Genomic DNA, 13,287 nt, shown 5'->3' on the forward strand with positions numbered 1-13,287 from the left:
GAAAGAAAGAAAGAAAGAAAGAAAGAAAGAAAGAAAGAAAGAAAGAAAGAAAGAAAGGAAAGAGAAAGAAAAGAAAGAAAGAAAGAAAGAAAGAAAAAAAAATACATTTACCATACTCTACTGTATTTGTGGGAAAAAAATCCACGTGGGGCACCTGGGTGGCTCAATCAATTAAACGTCTGCCTTCGGCTCAGGTCATGATCCCAGGGTCCTGGGATCAAGCCTACCATAGGGCTCCCTGCTCAGAGGGGAGCCTGCTTCTCCCTCTCCCTCTGCAACCCCCGCCCCCGCTCATGCTCTCTCTCTCTCTCTCTCTCTCTCACATTATATCTCAAATAAATAAATAATCTTTAAAATTAAAAAGAAAAAAAATCAATGTATAAGTGGAGTCACGCAGTTCAAACCTGTGTTGTTCAAGGGTCAACCATAGAGCCATCTTGGTGGGTGTTAAGTGTTCCTCACGGTTTTAATTTACATTTTCTTAATGATTACTGATGTTGAGTATCTCTTTTCCCAGATCATCTCTAACAGGCTTTCTGATCTTTCCAGTCTCAGAGTAAACATCATCCCCTCATAGAGGCCTTTCCTAAGTCTTTCTACACAACATTCACTGCACTGGCTATTAGCATCCTTCTGTAAATGTTTCTAGTTCTTTCCCCTTTCTGCATGTTAGGTAAGACTGTGCTTTCCTGCCCCCTTGACACTGGGTGTGACTGTATGACTTAACTTGACCAATAAAAGATGAGCAGAAATGACATGTGTCATTTCTGGGCAAACGATCTAATAAGCTGTTCACTTGTTGCCATATCCCCTTCCCACTGCTTCAGTGAGTAATTACAGTAAGCCGACTTCCCAATCTGATGATCCTAATGTTGTTTTGATGAGTTTGGCAGTTCCTCAAAAATATAAACATAGAGTTAACATATGACCCAACAATTCCACTCATACTACCCAAGAAAATTAAAATATGTCTGCCTGAAAATTTGTTCATGTATGTTCACAATAACATTATTCATAACAGCCAAAAAAAAAAAAAAGGAAATAACCCAAATGCCCACCAACTGATGAACAAAATGCGGCACATCCACACAATGGAATATGACTTAGCCATTTATAAAAGAATGGAGTACTGTACATGCTACAACATGCTAAGAGAAAGGAATTAGTCATGTATTATAAAATTCCATTTATGTGAATATTCTGGAGTAGGCAAATCCACAGAGACAAAAAGTAGATTAGTGGTTGCCTAGGACTGGAGTATGTGTGAAGATTGGGGATGATAGCTAAAGAGTATGGCATTTCTCTTGGGCTTTTATCTGATGAAAATGTTCTAAAATTGATTTTGGTGATGTTGCTTTACATGGGTGAAAAATGTGGTATATGAATTATATCTCAATAAAGCTGTTTAAAAAATTGGGGTATTGATCTACTCATAAGGCTATTGTGAGAATTAAATATGTTAATGTGTGTAAATCATAGAATAATCTTTTTTTTTTTTTTTTAAAGATTTTATTTATTCATTCATGAGAGAGAGAGAGAGAGAGGCAGAGCGAGAAGCAGGCTCCCAAGGAGCAGGGAGCCCGATGCGGGACTCGATCCCAGGACCCTGAGATCATGACCTGAGCCGAAGGCAGACGCTTAACCATCTGAGCCACCCAGGCGCCCAATCATAGAATAATCTTAATAACGTTTATATTGTTATTATTTCCTTGAGACATCTATGCCTTTCAATAAATCTTTCTTTTTAAAAATATTTATTTATTTAAGATTTTATTTATTTATTTGAGAGAGAGAGAGCATGAATGGAGGGGAAGGGCAGAGGGAGAGAGAGAAGCAGACAGAAAGCCCAACGCTGAGCAGGGAGCCCAATGTGGGGCTCAATCCCAGGATCCTGGGATCATGACCTGAGCCGAAGGCAGAGGCTTAACTGACTGAGCCACTCAGACACCCCTTTATTTTATTTTATTTTATTTTATTTTTGAGAGAGAGAGTGAGAAATAGAGCAAGCAAGCAGGAAGAGGAGCAGGGGGAGAGAGAGAGAGAATCCCAAGCAGGCTCCGGGCTCAGCACAGAGCTGGACATGGGGCTCGATCCCACAACCCTGAGATCCTGACTAGAGCTGAAATCAAGAGTCGGACACCCAACCCACTGAGCCACCCAGGCTTTCAATAAATCTTTCTATAATCTAACTTCAACAGGTATTTGTTTCTTGCAATAAAATGATTTCTAAGACCACCGCCAAAAGCAGAACTACACTATGACTATAACTTGCTTTAAAAAAGATGAAGAAATCAAGGGGTAGAAACAAAAATGAGACAGGTATAGGGTCAATACAATGGCTCTGTATACATGCATACATCTTATTTGAATTCACACAAGGAAGGGACAATGGAACAATTAGGAGTAGATGCAGTTAACATGTGACAACAAAACCAAACCAAACAACAGGGCTTAAACAACACAAGATAATTTGGCTTCATTCATAAATGTAGCTAGGTCAGTAGTTCAAGACCTATATGACCTTTATGTTTCAAGCTCACTGATGCACCATCCTCATCTTCCAGGTCCAAGACAGCCGCTAGAGGGGCAGCCATTTTGCCCAAGTTCCTTCCCACTTTGGAACCTTTGCTCTTGTTCTTTCTTCCTAGAAATCTCACTTAGTTGCTCTTCAGTTCTTAGCTTTGGAACATGGTCACCTCTCCAGAGCCGACTTCCCTGACCACATGCCCCAGTACCTCTTATCAACCTGCAGTCTTTCCTTCATCTGACTTATCACCTGTCTGTACTCGTTCCACAACTCCCTAAAGTGTGACCTTGGGCAAATTCCTTTATCAACCTGTGCCTCATTTTTTTACCTGTAAAATGGGGATATAACAGCACCCACAGGAAGGTTAACACTTCAAATTCATGAGAATGGTTACCTCTGGGGAGGGAGAAGGGAAGGAGATGGCAATATCCCTGTGTCTGTCTTTGTTCCAGAACATATGAAAATATTATGTTAGTAAACTGATCTTGAGTTGGTGCCACTATTTAGTCGTAGAATATTGCTCAACATTAATTATTAACATCCACCTTGACTCTCTGAGAATAAAAATCAGTTGGAAACTCTACTTTGAATTGGGCGGATTCTCAGTTCTCAGCTAAAGTTCTGGGGTTGATGTCAGACCCCCAAAGAGGAAAAGAAATCTTCTTTCCAATCTGATCTTCGAAGACTCTGATTTGGAGAGGAGATAAGAACCTGGGTGGGGATGGTGAGGAGGAGAATGGGAATGAAAGTCAAGATGGATTTTACACAAGTGCAGCAAATCTCCAAAGCTCTCGACATCTTTGACCGCCAAGGATCTCATAGGACTTGCTCATTCTTGGGCAAGTTTGTCAAGGTTTCCACATCTACTCAGATCTTATCAACTGCAAATCATTTAGGGGAATTAAGATGTGAAGACAGCCTGGATTTGACACCATCTAATAAATATTTAGTGAAGCTGCAGCCCATGCGGCAGCATTCACAGTGCAGGGAGATGCCCGGCACCCATGGAATGTGGCCAGGTGATACCAGGACTAAGGTAAGAACATATACGTCAGTGCCAAACATGCCCTGTGCCATGACAAGTCCAAACAGATCCTTGTGGCATTCTGGGGAGGACAAGATCTTATCTGTAGGTGGAGAGAACCATGATCGGGTTGCTAAAGGGAGCTGCATTTCCAGGGAAGTTTTATTTCCTTGGGAACATTGCGTAAGCCCTCCTGAGAGCAGAGGTATTTCTTTAAAAATTGCCTTAGCTCTGGTACATCATTTTACCACTTATTTTATTCATATTGTGTTTTCCCCTTCAGATTGGAAAGAGTGGCAATGCCCATTTCCCTTCTGATTATAAATATATGGTTAGTTTTTTTTAAATCAAGTAGTAGGGAAAACTATAAAGTAACTAAAAATCATCTGTATTTTCACCTTCCAGATATAATTGTGGATAGCATTTTAGTGTATGTGCCTCTTGCCTGTGACAGAAATTTCCTGTTGCTCTCAATAGCCATTATCCACTTTTTCCTTAGCAGTAAAACTCTACATTTTTAGTTGGGCATATGGCTGCTCAGAATAAAATCTATATTTGCCTGCCTCTTTGTAGGTAGGAGTGCCCACAGACTAAGTCCTGGCCAATGAGATGGAAGCAAAAGTCATCTATATGGCCTCCTGGAAGTGTGATTAAGGGGAGAATATGAGTTCTCCTTACCCTCCCCCTTCCTTCATGCTTGCTGGAATGAGCCCTGATGGCTGGAACTTCAGCAGCCATTTTGACCAGTGTAGTGGAAGCCACATAATGGTGATGTGGAGCAAAAGGATGAAAGGAGTCTGGTCATTCTACCTGCCCTTTTATCAAAAGAGAAATCAACTTTGAATTCCTTTGATTGTCTACATTCACCAAGTTTGGCAGTAAATCTAATGTCAACTTTTGGGGGGGGGTTCTTTCCCATCTATTGGAATCATACAAACAAAACAAAATAATAACAACCCAGATTCCCATAATACAAGAAAATTGGGAAAGGCCCTTTAGCTTTCTGCTCAGTGATTACTGCTGATTTGCTCAGAGACTGAGTCCAAAACCATGCCCCATCTGAGTTAGATGGCTCTACTCTTAGCAACCACTTCCTTTGCTCCAAGCCTGTCCATGCATTGACCCTTATCAAGAGACCTGCTGCGCCCCAGGGTGTGACAGAAGTGAGAGGTGTAGGTCTTGACTATTCAGAAACTCAACATCTTCTGTCCTTCCAGCCTTGCTGCAATGAATATCTGTTACCCTTTATGGCTGCTCAACATTCTTGGACTCCTTCCCCTACCAGTGTTTGGGAATATCCCATTTCATCAATTCATGCCTCTCTAAGATTGAGACTAGATAATCACTTTTGCAGAGGCTCTGCAGCTGGAGTACAGGCTTGTGACCCAGCCTCTGTCAATCAGAAGCATTAGTGCTGGTCTTCCACAAGAAGCCGGGAGCCAGAGCTGGAATCCACCCTCACCAGCATGGCAGCAGAAACTCTCAGCTTCAGAGGCAACAGTGGCCCCTGGTCTTGTGGTCAGGGGATAAATCACAATATCTGGAAGTAGCAGTGGTACCAATTCAACCAACGGAGATTGTGGAGTGATTTGGCCACTGTTTCTGGACTTAGCCTTCAGGTCTGGAGATTATCTATCTCATCCATTTAGAGATATCTGTAGATATATACACACATAGACAGAGACAGAGGGAGGGTGGGAAAGGGACAGGGAGAGTGAGAGAGAGATTTATGATAAGGAATTGGCTCACACGATTATGGAGCTAGCAAATCCAAAATCTAGAGAGCCAACGTCCCAGTTTGAGTCTGAAGGCTGGGAATTGCTGTAAAATCAGGAAGAGTGGACGTTCCAGTTCAACGAAGCCTGTCAGACTGGAAGAATACTTTCTTACTCAGTGAAGAGTCAGTCTTCTGTTCTATTCAGGCCTTCAACTGCTTGGATGAGGCTTCCTCGCGTTATGGAGGTCAATTTGCTTTACTCAGTCTATTGATTTAAATGTTAATCTCTGGGGCACCTGCGTGGTTCAGTCAGCTAAGTGGCTGCCTTCAGCTCAGGTCATGATTCCGGGGTCCTGGGATCGAGCCCCTCATTGGGCTCCTTGCTCGGCGGGGAGTCTGCTTCTCTCTCTCTCCCCCTCCCCCTGCTCATGCTTGCACACGCGCTCTCTCTCTGAAATAAATAAAATCTTAAAAAAAAACAAATGTTAATCTCTCTCTCTTTTTTTAAAAGATTTTATTTATTTATTTGAGAGAGAGTAAGAGAGAGTGAGCTCTCTCTCCAGTCTCAGGTAGGCCTTCAGATGACTGTAGCCCCTGCTGACATTGTGACCACAACTTCATGGGAGGCCCTGAGCCACAACCCTGTAGCTACAGCGCTTCTGAAATCCTCACCCGTACAAACTGCAAGGTTCCGGATGTTTGTTTTAAGCCACTGACTTTTGGGGGTTATTTGTTACTTAGAAATAAGTAGCTAATTCACCTGGTTTATAGTTCTTTTTTTTTAATTGAGATATAATTGACATATAACATTATATTAGTTTCATGTGTGTGACATAAGGATTTTATATTTGTATACATTGTGAAATGAGCAACACCTTAAGTCTAGTTAACATCCATCACTACACATAGTTATAAATTTTTTTTCCTTGAGAACATTTAAGGTTTATTTTCTTAGGAACTTTCAAATATACAAATACGATATTATTTACTATAGTAGCCATGCTTATATTACATCTCCATGACTTATTTATTTTATAACTTCGCACATTTCATCCACCCCCTACCCCCCCCCCCCACACCTCTAGCAACCACCCATTTGTTCACTGTATCTATGAGTTTGGTTTTTTGGAGGGGAGAGTTTGGTTTGGTTTTGTTTTTTTTTGCAGATTTCACAAATAAGTGAGATCATACAATATTTGTCTTTCTCTGACATTTCACTTAGCATAATGCCCTTAAGGTCTATCCATGTTGTTGCAAATGGCGAGATTTCCTTCTTTTTTATGGCTGAATAATATTCCACTGTGTATATATACACCACATTTTCTTTATCCATTTATTTTTTTTTTTTTAAGATTTTATTTATTTATTTGTGAGAGAGAATGAGAGACAGAGAGCACGAGAGGGAGGAGGGTCAGAGGGAGAAGCAGACTCCCCGCTGAGCAGGGAGCCTGATGCGGGACTCGATCCCGGGACTCCAGGATCATGACCTGAGCCGAAGGCAGTCGCTTAACCAACTGAGCCACCCAGGCGCCCCGATTTCTTTATCCATTTATACATCAGTGGATACTTAGGTTGCTTCCGTGTCTTGGCTATTGTTAACAATGCTGCTATGAATATGAACAGACATCTCTTCAAGTTAGTACTTTTGCTTCCTTTGGATAAATACCCAGAAGTGGGATTGCTGGATTATATGGTAGCTCTCCTTTTAATTCTTTGAGAAACGTCCATACTGTTTTCCACAGTGGCTGCACCAATTTACATTCCCACCAATAGTGCACAAGGGTTCCCTTTTCTCCACATCCTCCCCAACACTCATTATTTCTTGTCTGGGTGGCTCAGTCAGTTAAGTGTCTGCCTTTGGCTCAGGTCATGATCCCAGGGTCCTGGGATCAAGCCCCACGTCGGGCTCCCTGCTCAGCGGGGAGCCTGCTTCTCCCTCTCCCTCTGCCTGCCACTCGCCCTGCTTGTGCTCTCTCTCTCTGTGTCAAATAAATACTATCTTTAAAAAAAAATGGTATCTTCCTCATATGACAGAGGCCTCAGTTTCTTACTGGCTGTTGCCAGGAGGCCTCATTCCTCATTACATGGGCCTTTGCATAGGCTGCTAGAATGTCCTCAACACACTCAGTGGCACAACACACTTCTCCCAGAGCATGTGATTCAAGGAAGTACTAAGTGTAGCCGCTAAGTTTTTTATGAACTCCAACACTGTCCCCACATTCTATTGTTTAGAAGCAAGTCACTAAGTACAGCCTACACTCAAGTGGGGAATTCAGCTCTACCTCTTGAAGGAAGGAAATCAAAGATTTTGTGAACATACTTGAAAAGTAAACATACCAGCGGTTAACACCATAAAAGGCAAAAAGGGACACTGAGTAGTAAGTGCAGGGAGCAGGCATGAGTTGGGAGGACATCTGGAAGAGGCTGGAAACACCAAAACTAAGGAGTTGAGAGAAGGGGGCCAATACAACAGAGAGGCACTAACCTGCTGGTGTCTCTGAACCCAGAGGAAGTTCTCGTGGGGCCGGGACTCCAACTGTGGTGGAGGAGGCAGCACCACTCAGCTGTTGCTGGTGCTCTGAACAGGTACAGTGAAGCTGGTGCTGTATTAAAAAAGAATGATAAAAACCTGCAAACTAGAACCAGCTGGAAACTGGAATGAATAGTCATTTCCAGGAAGAAGAATTGCTGTTGGAGTGACACTCGCAGGAATGTTCAGCAAACAAGGAGCAGGTCCCTTCTACCTTCTCCAGCCCCCCAATCTCACCCACGTGCCTCCAACTGGAGGATCCTAATAGGGAGGCAGAATCCACATACAGGTTTCCTGCTCTTCCAAAGTAGAGCATTTCTACTGTAAGTGGAAATGTCTTAACATGAAGGAGCAATTACTGTTAAATTTATATGGAAACTTTTTTGAGTGTTCCAGACCCCCCAAAAAATAACCCTTTAGGTTCTTCTGATACCTTATGACACATCATGGCAACGGATGCACAAAATAAACTGAGATAAAGTACAGATACTCACAGACACATTTCAAAGCTCTGGCAGCTGGATGCTGAGATGCTGAGTGGAGTCATGGGGAAGGAGCTTGGTGGCACCACTCTTGCTGCTGGGCTGCGCTGGCTCTGTAACCGCTGGCTGCAAAACAAACGTTGAGAGCTATTTTTGCTTTTTGCCTTTTTTTTTTTCCCCAAAAGCAAACATCCTCTTCTGATTTCTTTCTGTTAGTGCAGAAATGCTCTAACAGGTAACTGATGCAGGTCTTTCATAAAAGCGAAGTGGTGTAATGTAAACTTTCAAAAATTATGGGATACCTGTCTTCATTTATGAAATAATGATTTATACTCATTTAATAATAACTGACATTATCCAGTGCTCACCGTGTGCCAAGCGCTGTTTTAAATATGTAATCTAAAACTCTAAGAGGTCGGTGTTACTCTGTTGCCATTTTACAGGTGAGAAAATGGATACACAGGGAAGGTAATTCGCCGAAGTCACACCTAGTAAGAGGTGGAACCGGGGATTTGAACCTAGAGAGCTACTTCCACAAGCTGTGAGCTCAAACACTCTGCTAACCTGCCCTGATACCAAATATCATCCTGCCAGGCTAGGTAGAATAAAATGGTGAGCAAAAAACATACCTCGTCTTGGTCCTCATGGAGCTGATGATTTAGTGGGAAAGACCACTTACCAACTCACAACAAATGAAAGTAAAATTAAAACTGTGTCTGGCGCTCCAAAGAATTGCACTGATCATGATAGACTTCTATTTAAAAAAAAAAAAGAAAAAGATGGAATTTGACCTACGTAAGGGTTGGGAGTGGGAATGGGGCCAGACAAAGGAGGGGCTTATAGGCCCAGAAGGAGGAGGTTTGTCTTTATCCTAAAAAACAATGGAAGTAAAAAAAAAATAATAATAATAATTAAAACCGAAAATAAAAAAACAGTGGAAGTCACTCAAGACTTTTCACCGAGGCAGGGAGGATGGGAATGGTGAACCAGACTGGCCCCAGGGAAGCTGGTTATGAGGCTGCTCTCCAGGTGAGATATGGTGATGGGGGAGATGGGGAGAATTAGAGGGAGCTGTGAGATGGAGGTAATACTGAGAGGATATGAAGAATGGGAGGTTGGGTGGGGGGTAGTAAAGGAGGGGGAGAAATCAAGTACGCATGGTTCCTTGAATGGAATTGTCATCCACTGAATTGGGGAATGGGGGAAGGTCTGACTGGACCAACATCTAGGCAGTAGAATAAGACAGATCTTGGACACTGATAGGATATCAGTTTCTAAAGGAGATGGAGGACCGTATTTTCAAAGACATAACTTGATCTAGCTGCACTATCGAAAATATTTGCCACTAGCCACGGGGGGCTATTTAACTTAAATAAAACAAAAAATGGAAAAATCAATCCACACGTGGCTAGTGGTTACCCTACTAGACAGGACAGATACAAGACATTTTAATTGCTGCAGAAAGTTCCAATGGACAGCACTGCTCTAACAATTGGCATTATTTGATGTTTTATAGTAAACAAAGTCTGTTCCTGTCCATCTTTGCCTTTAATCCAGTGTGATGTTCTTGTCTTGGTTTTCTAAGAGTTCGAGGAAATGCTCTAAACACTGACATCTACCGTGTGTTGTGCTGAGCTCGAATGACAGTTTGACTCAAAATATGGACTGAGCCTGGGTGGCTCAGTCGTTAAGCGTCTGCCTTCGGCTCAGGTCATGACCTCAGGGTCCTGGGATCGAGTCCCGCATCGGGCTCCCTGCTCGGCGGGAAGCCTGCTTCTCCCTCTCCCACTCCCCCTGCTTGTGTTCCCTCTCTCGCTGTGTCTCTCTCTCTCTCAAATAAATAAATAACATCTTAAAAAAAAAAATTGCGGGCGCCTGGGTGGCTCAGTTGGTTAAGCGACTGCCTTCGGCTCAGGTCATGATCCCAGAGTCCTGGGACTGAGTCCCGCATCGGGCTCCCTGCTCGGCGGGGAGCCTGCTTCTCCCTCTGACCCTCCTCCCTCTCATGCTCTCTGTCTCTCATTCTCTCTCTCAAATAAATAAATAAAATCTTAAAAAAAAAAAAAAATTGCGTCTAAAATATGGACTGTACCTGGTGCCCGTTTGTAAAGTGTTTATTACCTGTTCAGGACAATAAAGTACAGAAATTGAGAATAAGATTTTAGAAAGTTTTCTAGCAAACTGGCATTGCTATAATATTTCACTGTATTTCACATAAGTACCAGTCTGCAGTGGATTGGAAATTTTATTTATTTTAAATTTATTTTAATTTATTTTTAAAAGATTTTTTAAGTAATCTCTACAACCAAGGTGGGGCTCAAACTCACAATCCTGAGATCAAGAGTCACATGCTCTACCAACTGAGCCAGCTGGAAATTTTATTTATTTTAAATTTATTTTAATTTATTTTTAAAAGATTTTTAAGTAATCTCTACAACCAAGGTGGGACTCAAACTCACAATCCTGAGATCAAGAGTCACATGCTCTACCAACTGAGCCAGGCAGGTACCCTTGGATTGGAAATTTAAAATGTTGGTCCTTCATTATAAATAGTGAAATTCCAGCACTGCTCTATGGCCCAAGAGTTGGACATGCTTCCTGCCCTGCAGAGCTCAGGTAATGATGTCAGCCAGAGCTGACATAAGGTCTATTTGAATTGAGCAAACATGGGCATACAGACCTGATATACATCTGAAAACGATTCAAAAACATGTAAAGACATTCATTCACTTGTTTATTCACCTGGCATTCACTGGGTGCCTGCTATGTGCCAAGCACTATACTAAGCACTTGGGATACAGCAGTGAACAAGTTAGACAAAGCCCTCACCCTTCTGGAGCTCATATCTAGTAAGACAGACTCTACACAAGTTCACTAAATTAACTAATAAAATTATCTCAAAGAGTGCTAAGTGCTAGGAGGGAAGTAAGAGGGATGGGATAGGGCGTGACTGCAAGATGGGTGCTGCTCGTTTATGCGGTGGTCAGAGGATGGGCATGAGCCAGTCACACACTGACTGAAGGGAACAGCATTCTGCGTAGCGGGAACAGTCAGCATAACGGTCCTTAGGTGGGAACGAGATTGGCTTGTGTGGGTAATAGGAAGGCCAGTGTGGCTGGAGTAGAGGAAACAAGGGGAGAGTAGTAGTAGAAATTGATGGGGTAGGAAAGAGCTAGATCATGTTGCTCAGAAGGAGTTGGGATTTTATTCTAAGCGTACCGTAGTGTTCAAGCAGGGGATTGAGGCAATAGGATTTGGGTTTGTGAAAGATCTCTCTATTGTGTGGAGAATGGACTGAAGAGAGGCAAGAGGAGACTCTAGAAGACCAATCTGTTGCTGCAGATATCCAGTTGAGAGAAGACGGTGACTTGAATGAGGTGGTGGGAGCAGAAGTGAAGAGAAGTGGACAGAAGATGAATCAGATCAAGTCTCTCCTGTCTATTGCCTGGAACAAGGAATTTCACTTGGGATGATTGGATGAACTTCAGGGGTCAACTAGGCCCCTGTGACTGTATAAAAAAACTTTGTGTCTACGTGCTTATGAGAGGTAGACCTTCCATTAGGATCCATAGGGAAAGAAATAACACTCAAAGTGATAGATATTCTTCATTCACAAGATTCAGTGTCTGAGGCTAGGGTATGAAACTCACCACGATCAGAACCACCATTAAAAGACACCTGAAGCTACAATAAAAAATAAATAAAATTTAAAAAAGGAGGAAAACAGCAAGTGTTGCCAAGGATGTGGAGAAACTGGAAGCCTTATGCATTACTAGTGGGGATGTAAAATGGTGTAGCCACTGTGGAACATAATTTGGTGGTTCCTCAAAAAGCTAAACATTAGAATTTTCATTTTACCCAGCAATTTCACTCTTAGGAATATACCCAAAAGAACTGAAAACAGAGACTCAAATATATCCTTGTAGGTCACTGTTCATTGCAGCAGTATTCACAATAGTCAAAAGGTGGGAGCAACCCAAGTGCCCCTCAGCTGACGGACGGATACACCAAATGTGGTATGTACATTCAACCAGCACATCATTCATCCTCAGTGAGGTTCTGACACAGGCTACATACAGCATGGATGAACCTTGAAAATACTGCTAAGGGAAATAAGCCAGACACGAAAGGATAAATATTGTAAAAGTTCAACTTATATGAAATATCTAAGATAGGCAAATTCATAGGGACAGAAAGTAGATGAGAGGTTATCAGGACTGGGGAGAGGCGAATGGGGACCTGTTGCTTAATGGTTATAGAGTTCATTTGTGCTCATGAAAAAAATTCTGGAAACACACAGTAGTGATGGTTGCACAACATCGTGAATGTAATTAATGCCACTGAACTGTACACTTGAAAATGGTACAAATCACAGGCACACAGGAGCAAATAGCTACCAAGGATGGGTAGTCTGGGAGAACTACACGTTTGAGGAGATGTTTAAGGGAAAGTTGCCTAGAGGAGGTGATCATAAGCGCAGTTACGAGCCAAGATTTCCACACTCAGAAAGGAGAGGAAAAGCTTCTGGTAAGCTCTGGGACCTACTTTCTAGACTCTGGAGCCACTGCCTGGGTTGTAATCTTGGCTGGGTGGCCTTGGGAACCTTTCCGTGTCTCCATCTCCCCGTACGTAAAACGCCCACAGTAATGGTATCTTCTGCTAGGGTTGCTATGGTGATTAAATTAGTTAATGCATATAAAAGTAATCAGTTCTCCGGGCGCAGTAACTGCTATATAAGTGTTAGCTAGTCTTAGTTTTGTTTAACTTCTTTTCTTTCTTATGGAAAAGATCTAAGAAGAAAATAAAAAGCACATAATTCTACCCAGTAGCAATCCCTGCTAACCGTTTATTGCCATTTCTTCCCCAACTTTCTGTCCGCAAATGCACAGACACAGAGCTCCGCCAGCGCACCTCCTCCGCACGGCGCGCGCCGCACGCCGCGGCCAGCGACCAAGACAAAGGAATTCACCGAAGCCCAGCCGGCCGCGGACTCCGTCACCCGAAACC

At 42.6% G+C, this 13,287-nt stretch overlaps 1 long non-coding RNA gene across 2 annotated transcripts in view; it reads right to left on the reverse strand.

Annotated features, from left to right (window-relative positions):
• Positions 1 to 13,282, reverse strand: part of LOC118023952 — a 31,819-nt gene extending 18,537 nt beyond the window's left edge. The window contains exons 1-3 of one of the 2 annotated variants that reach the window (XR_004682950.1): positions 13,124 to 13,282; positions 8,293 to 8,406; positions 7,754 to 7,871 (exon numbers count right to left, since the gene is read on the reverse strand). This is a non-coding gene — a long non-coding RNA (uncharacterized LOC118023952). The remainder of the gene's footprint in view (positions 1 to 7,753; positions 7,872 to 8,292; positions 8,407 to 13,123) is intronic. The other variant, XR_004682949.1, reaches the window with a different exon arrangement.
• Between the last annotated feature and the right edge of the window lie 5 nt (positions 13,283 to 13,287).

This window comes from Mirounga leonina, unplaced genomic scaffold, assembly GCF_011800145.1.
Source record: "Mirounga leonina isolate KUSES-001 unplaced genomic scaffold, KU_Mleo_1.0 Mir_195, whole genome shotgun sequence".
NCBI classification, from domain to species: Eukaryota; Metazoa; Chordata; class Mammalia; order Carnivora; family Phocidae; genus Mirounga; species Mirounga leonina.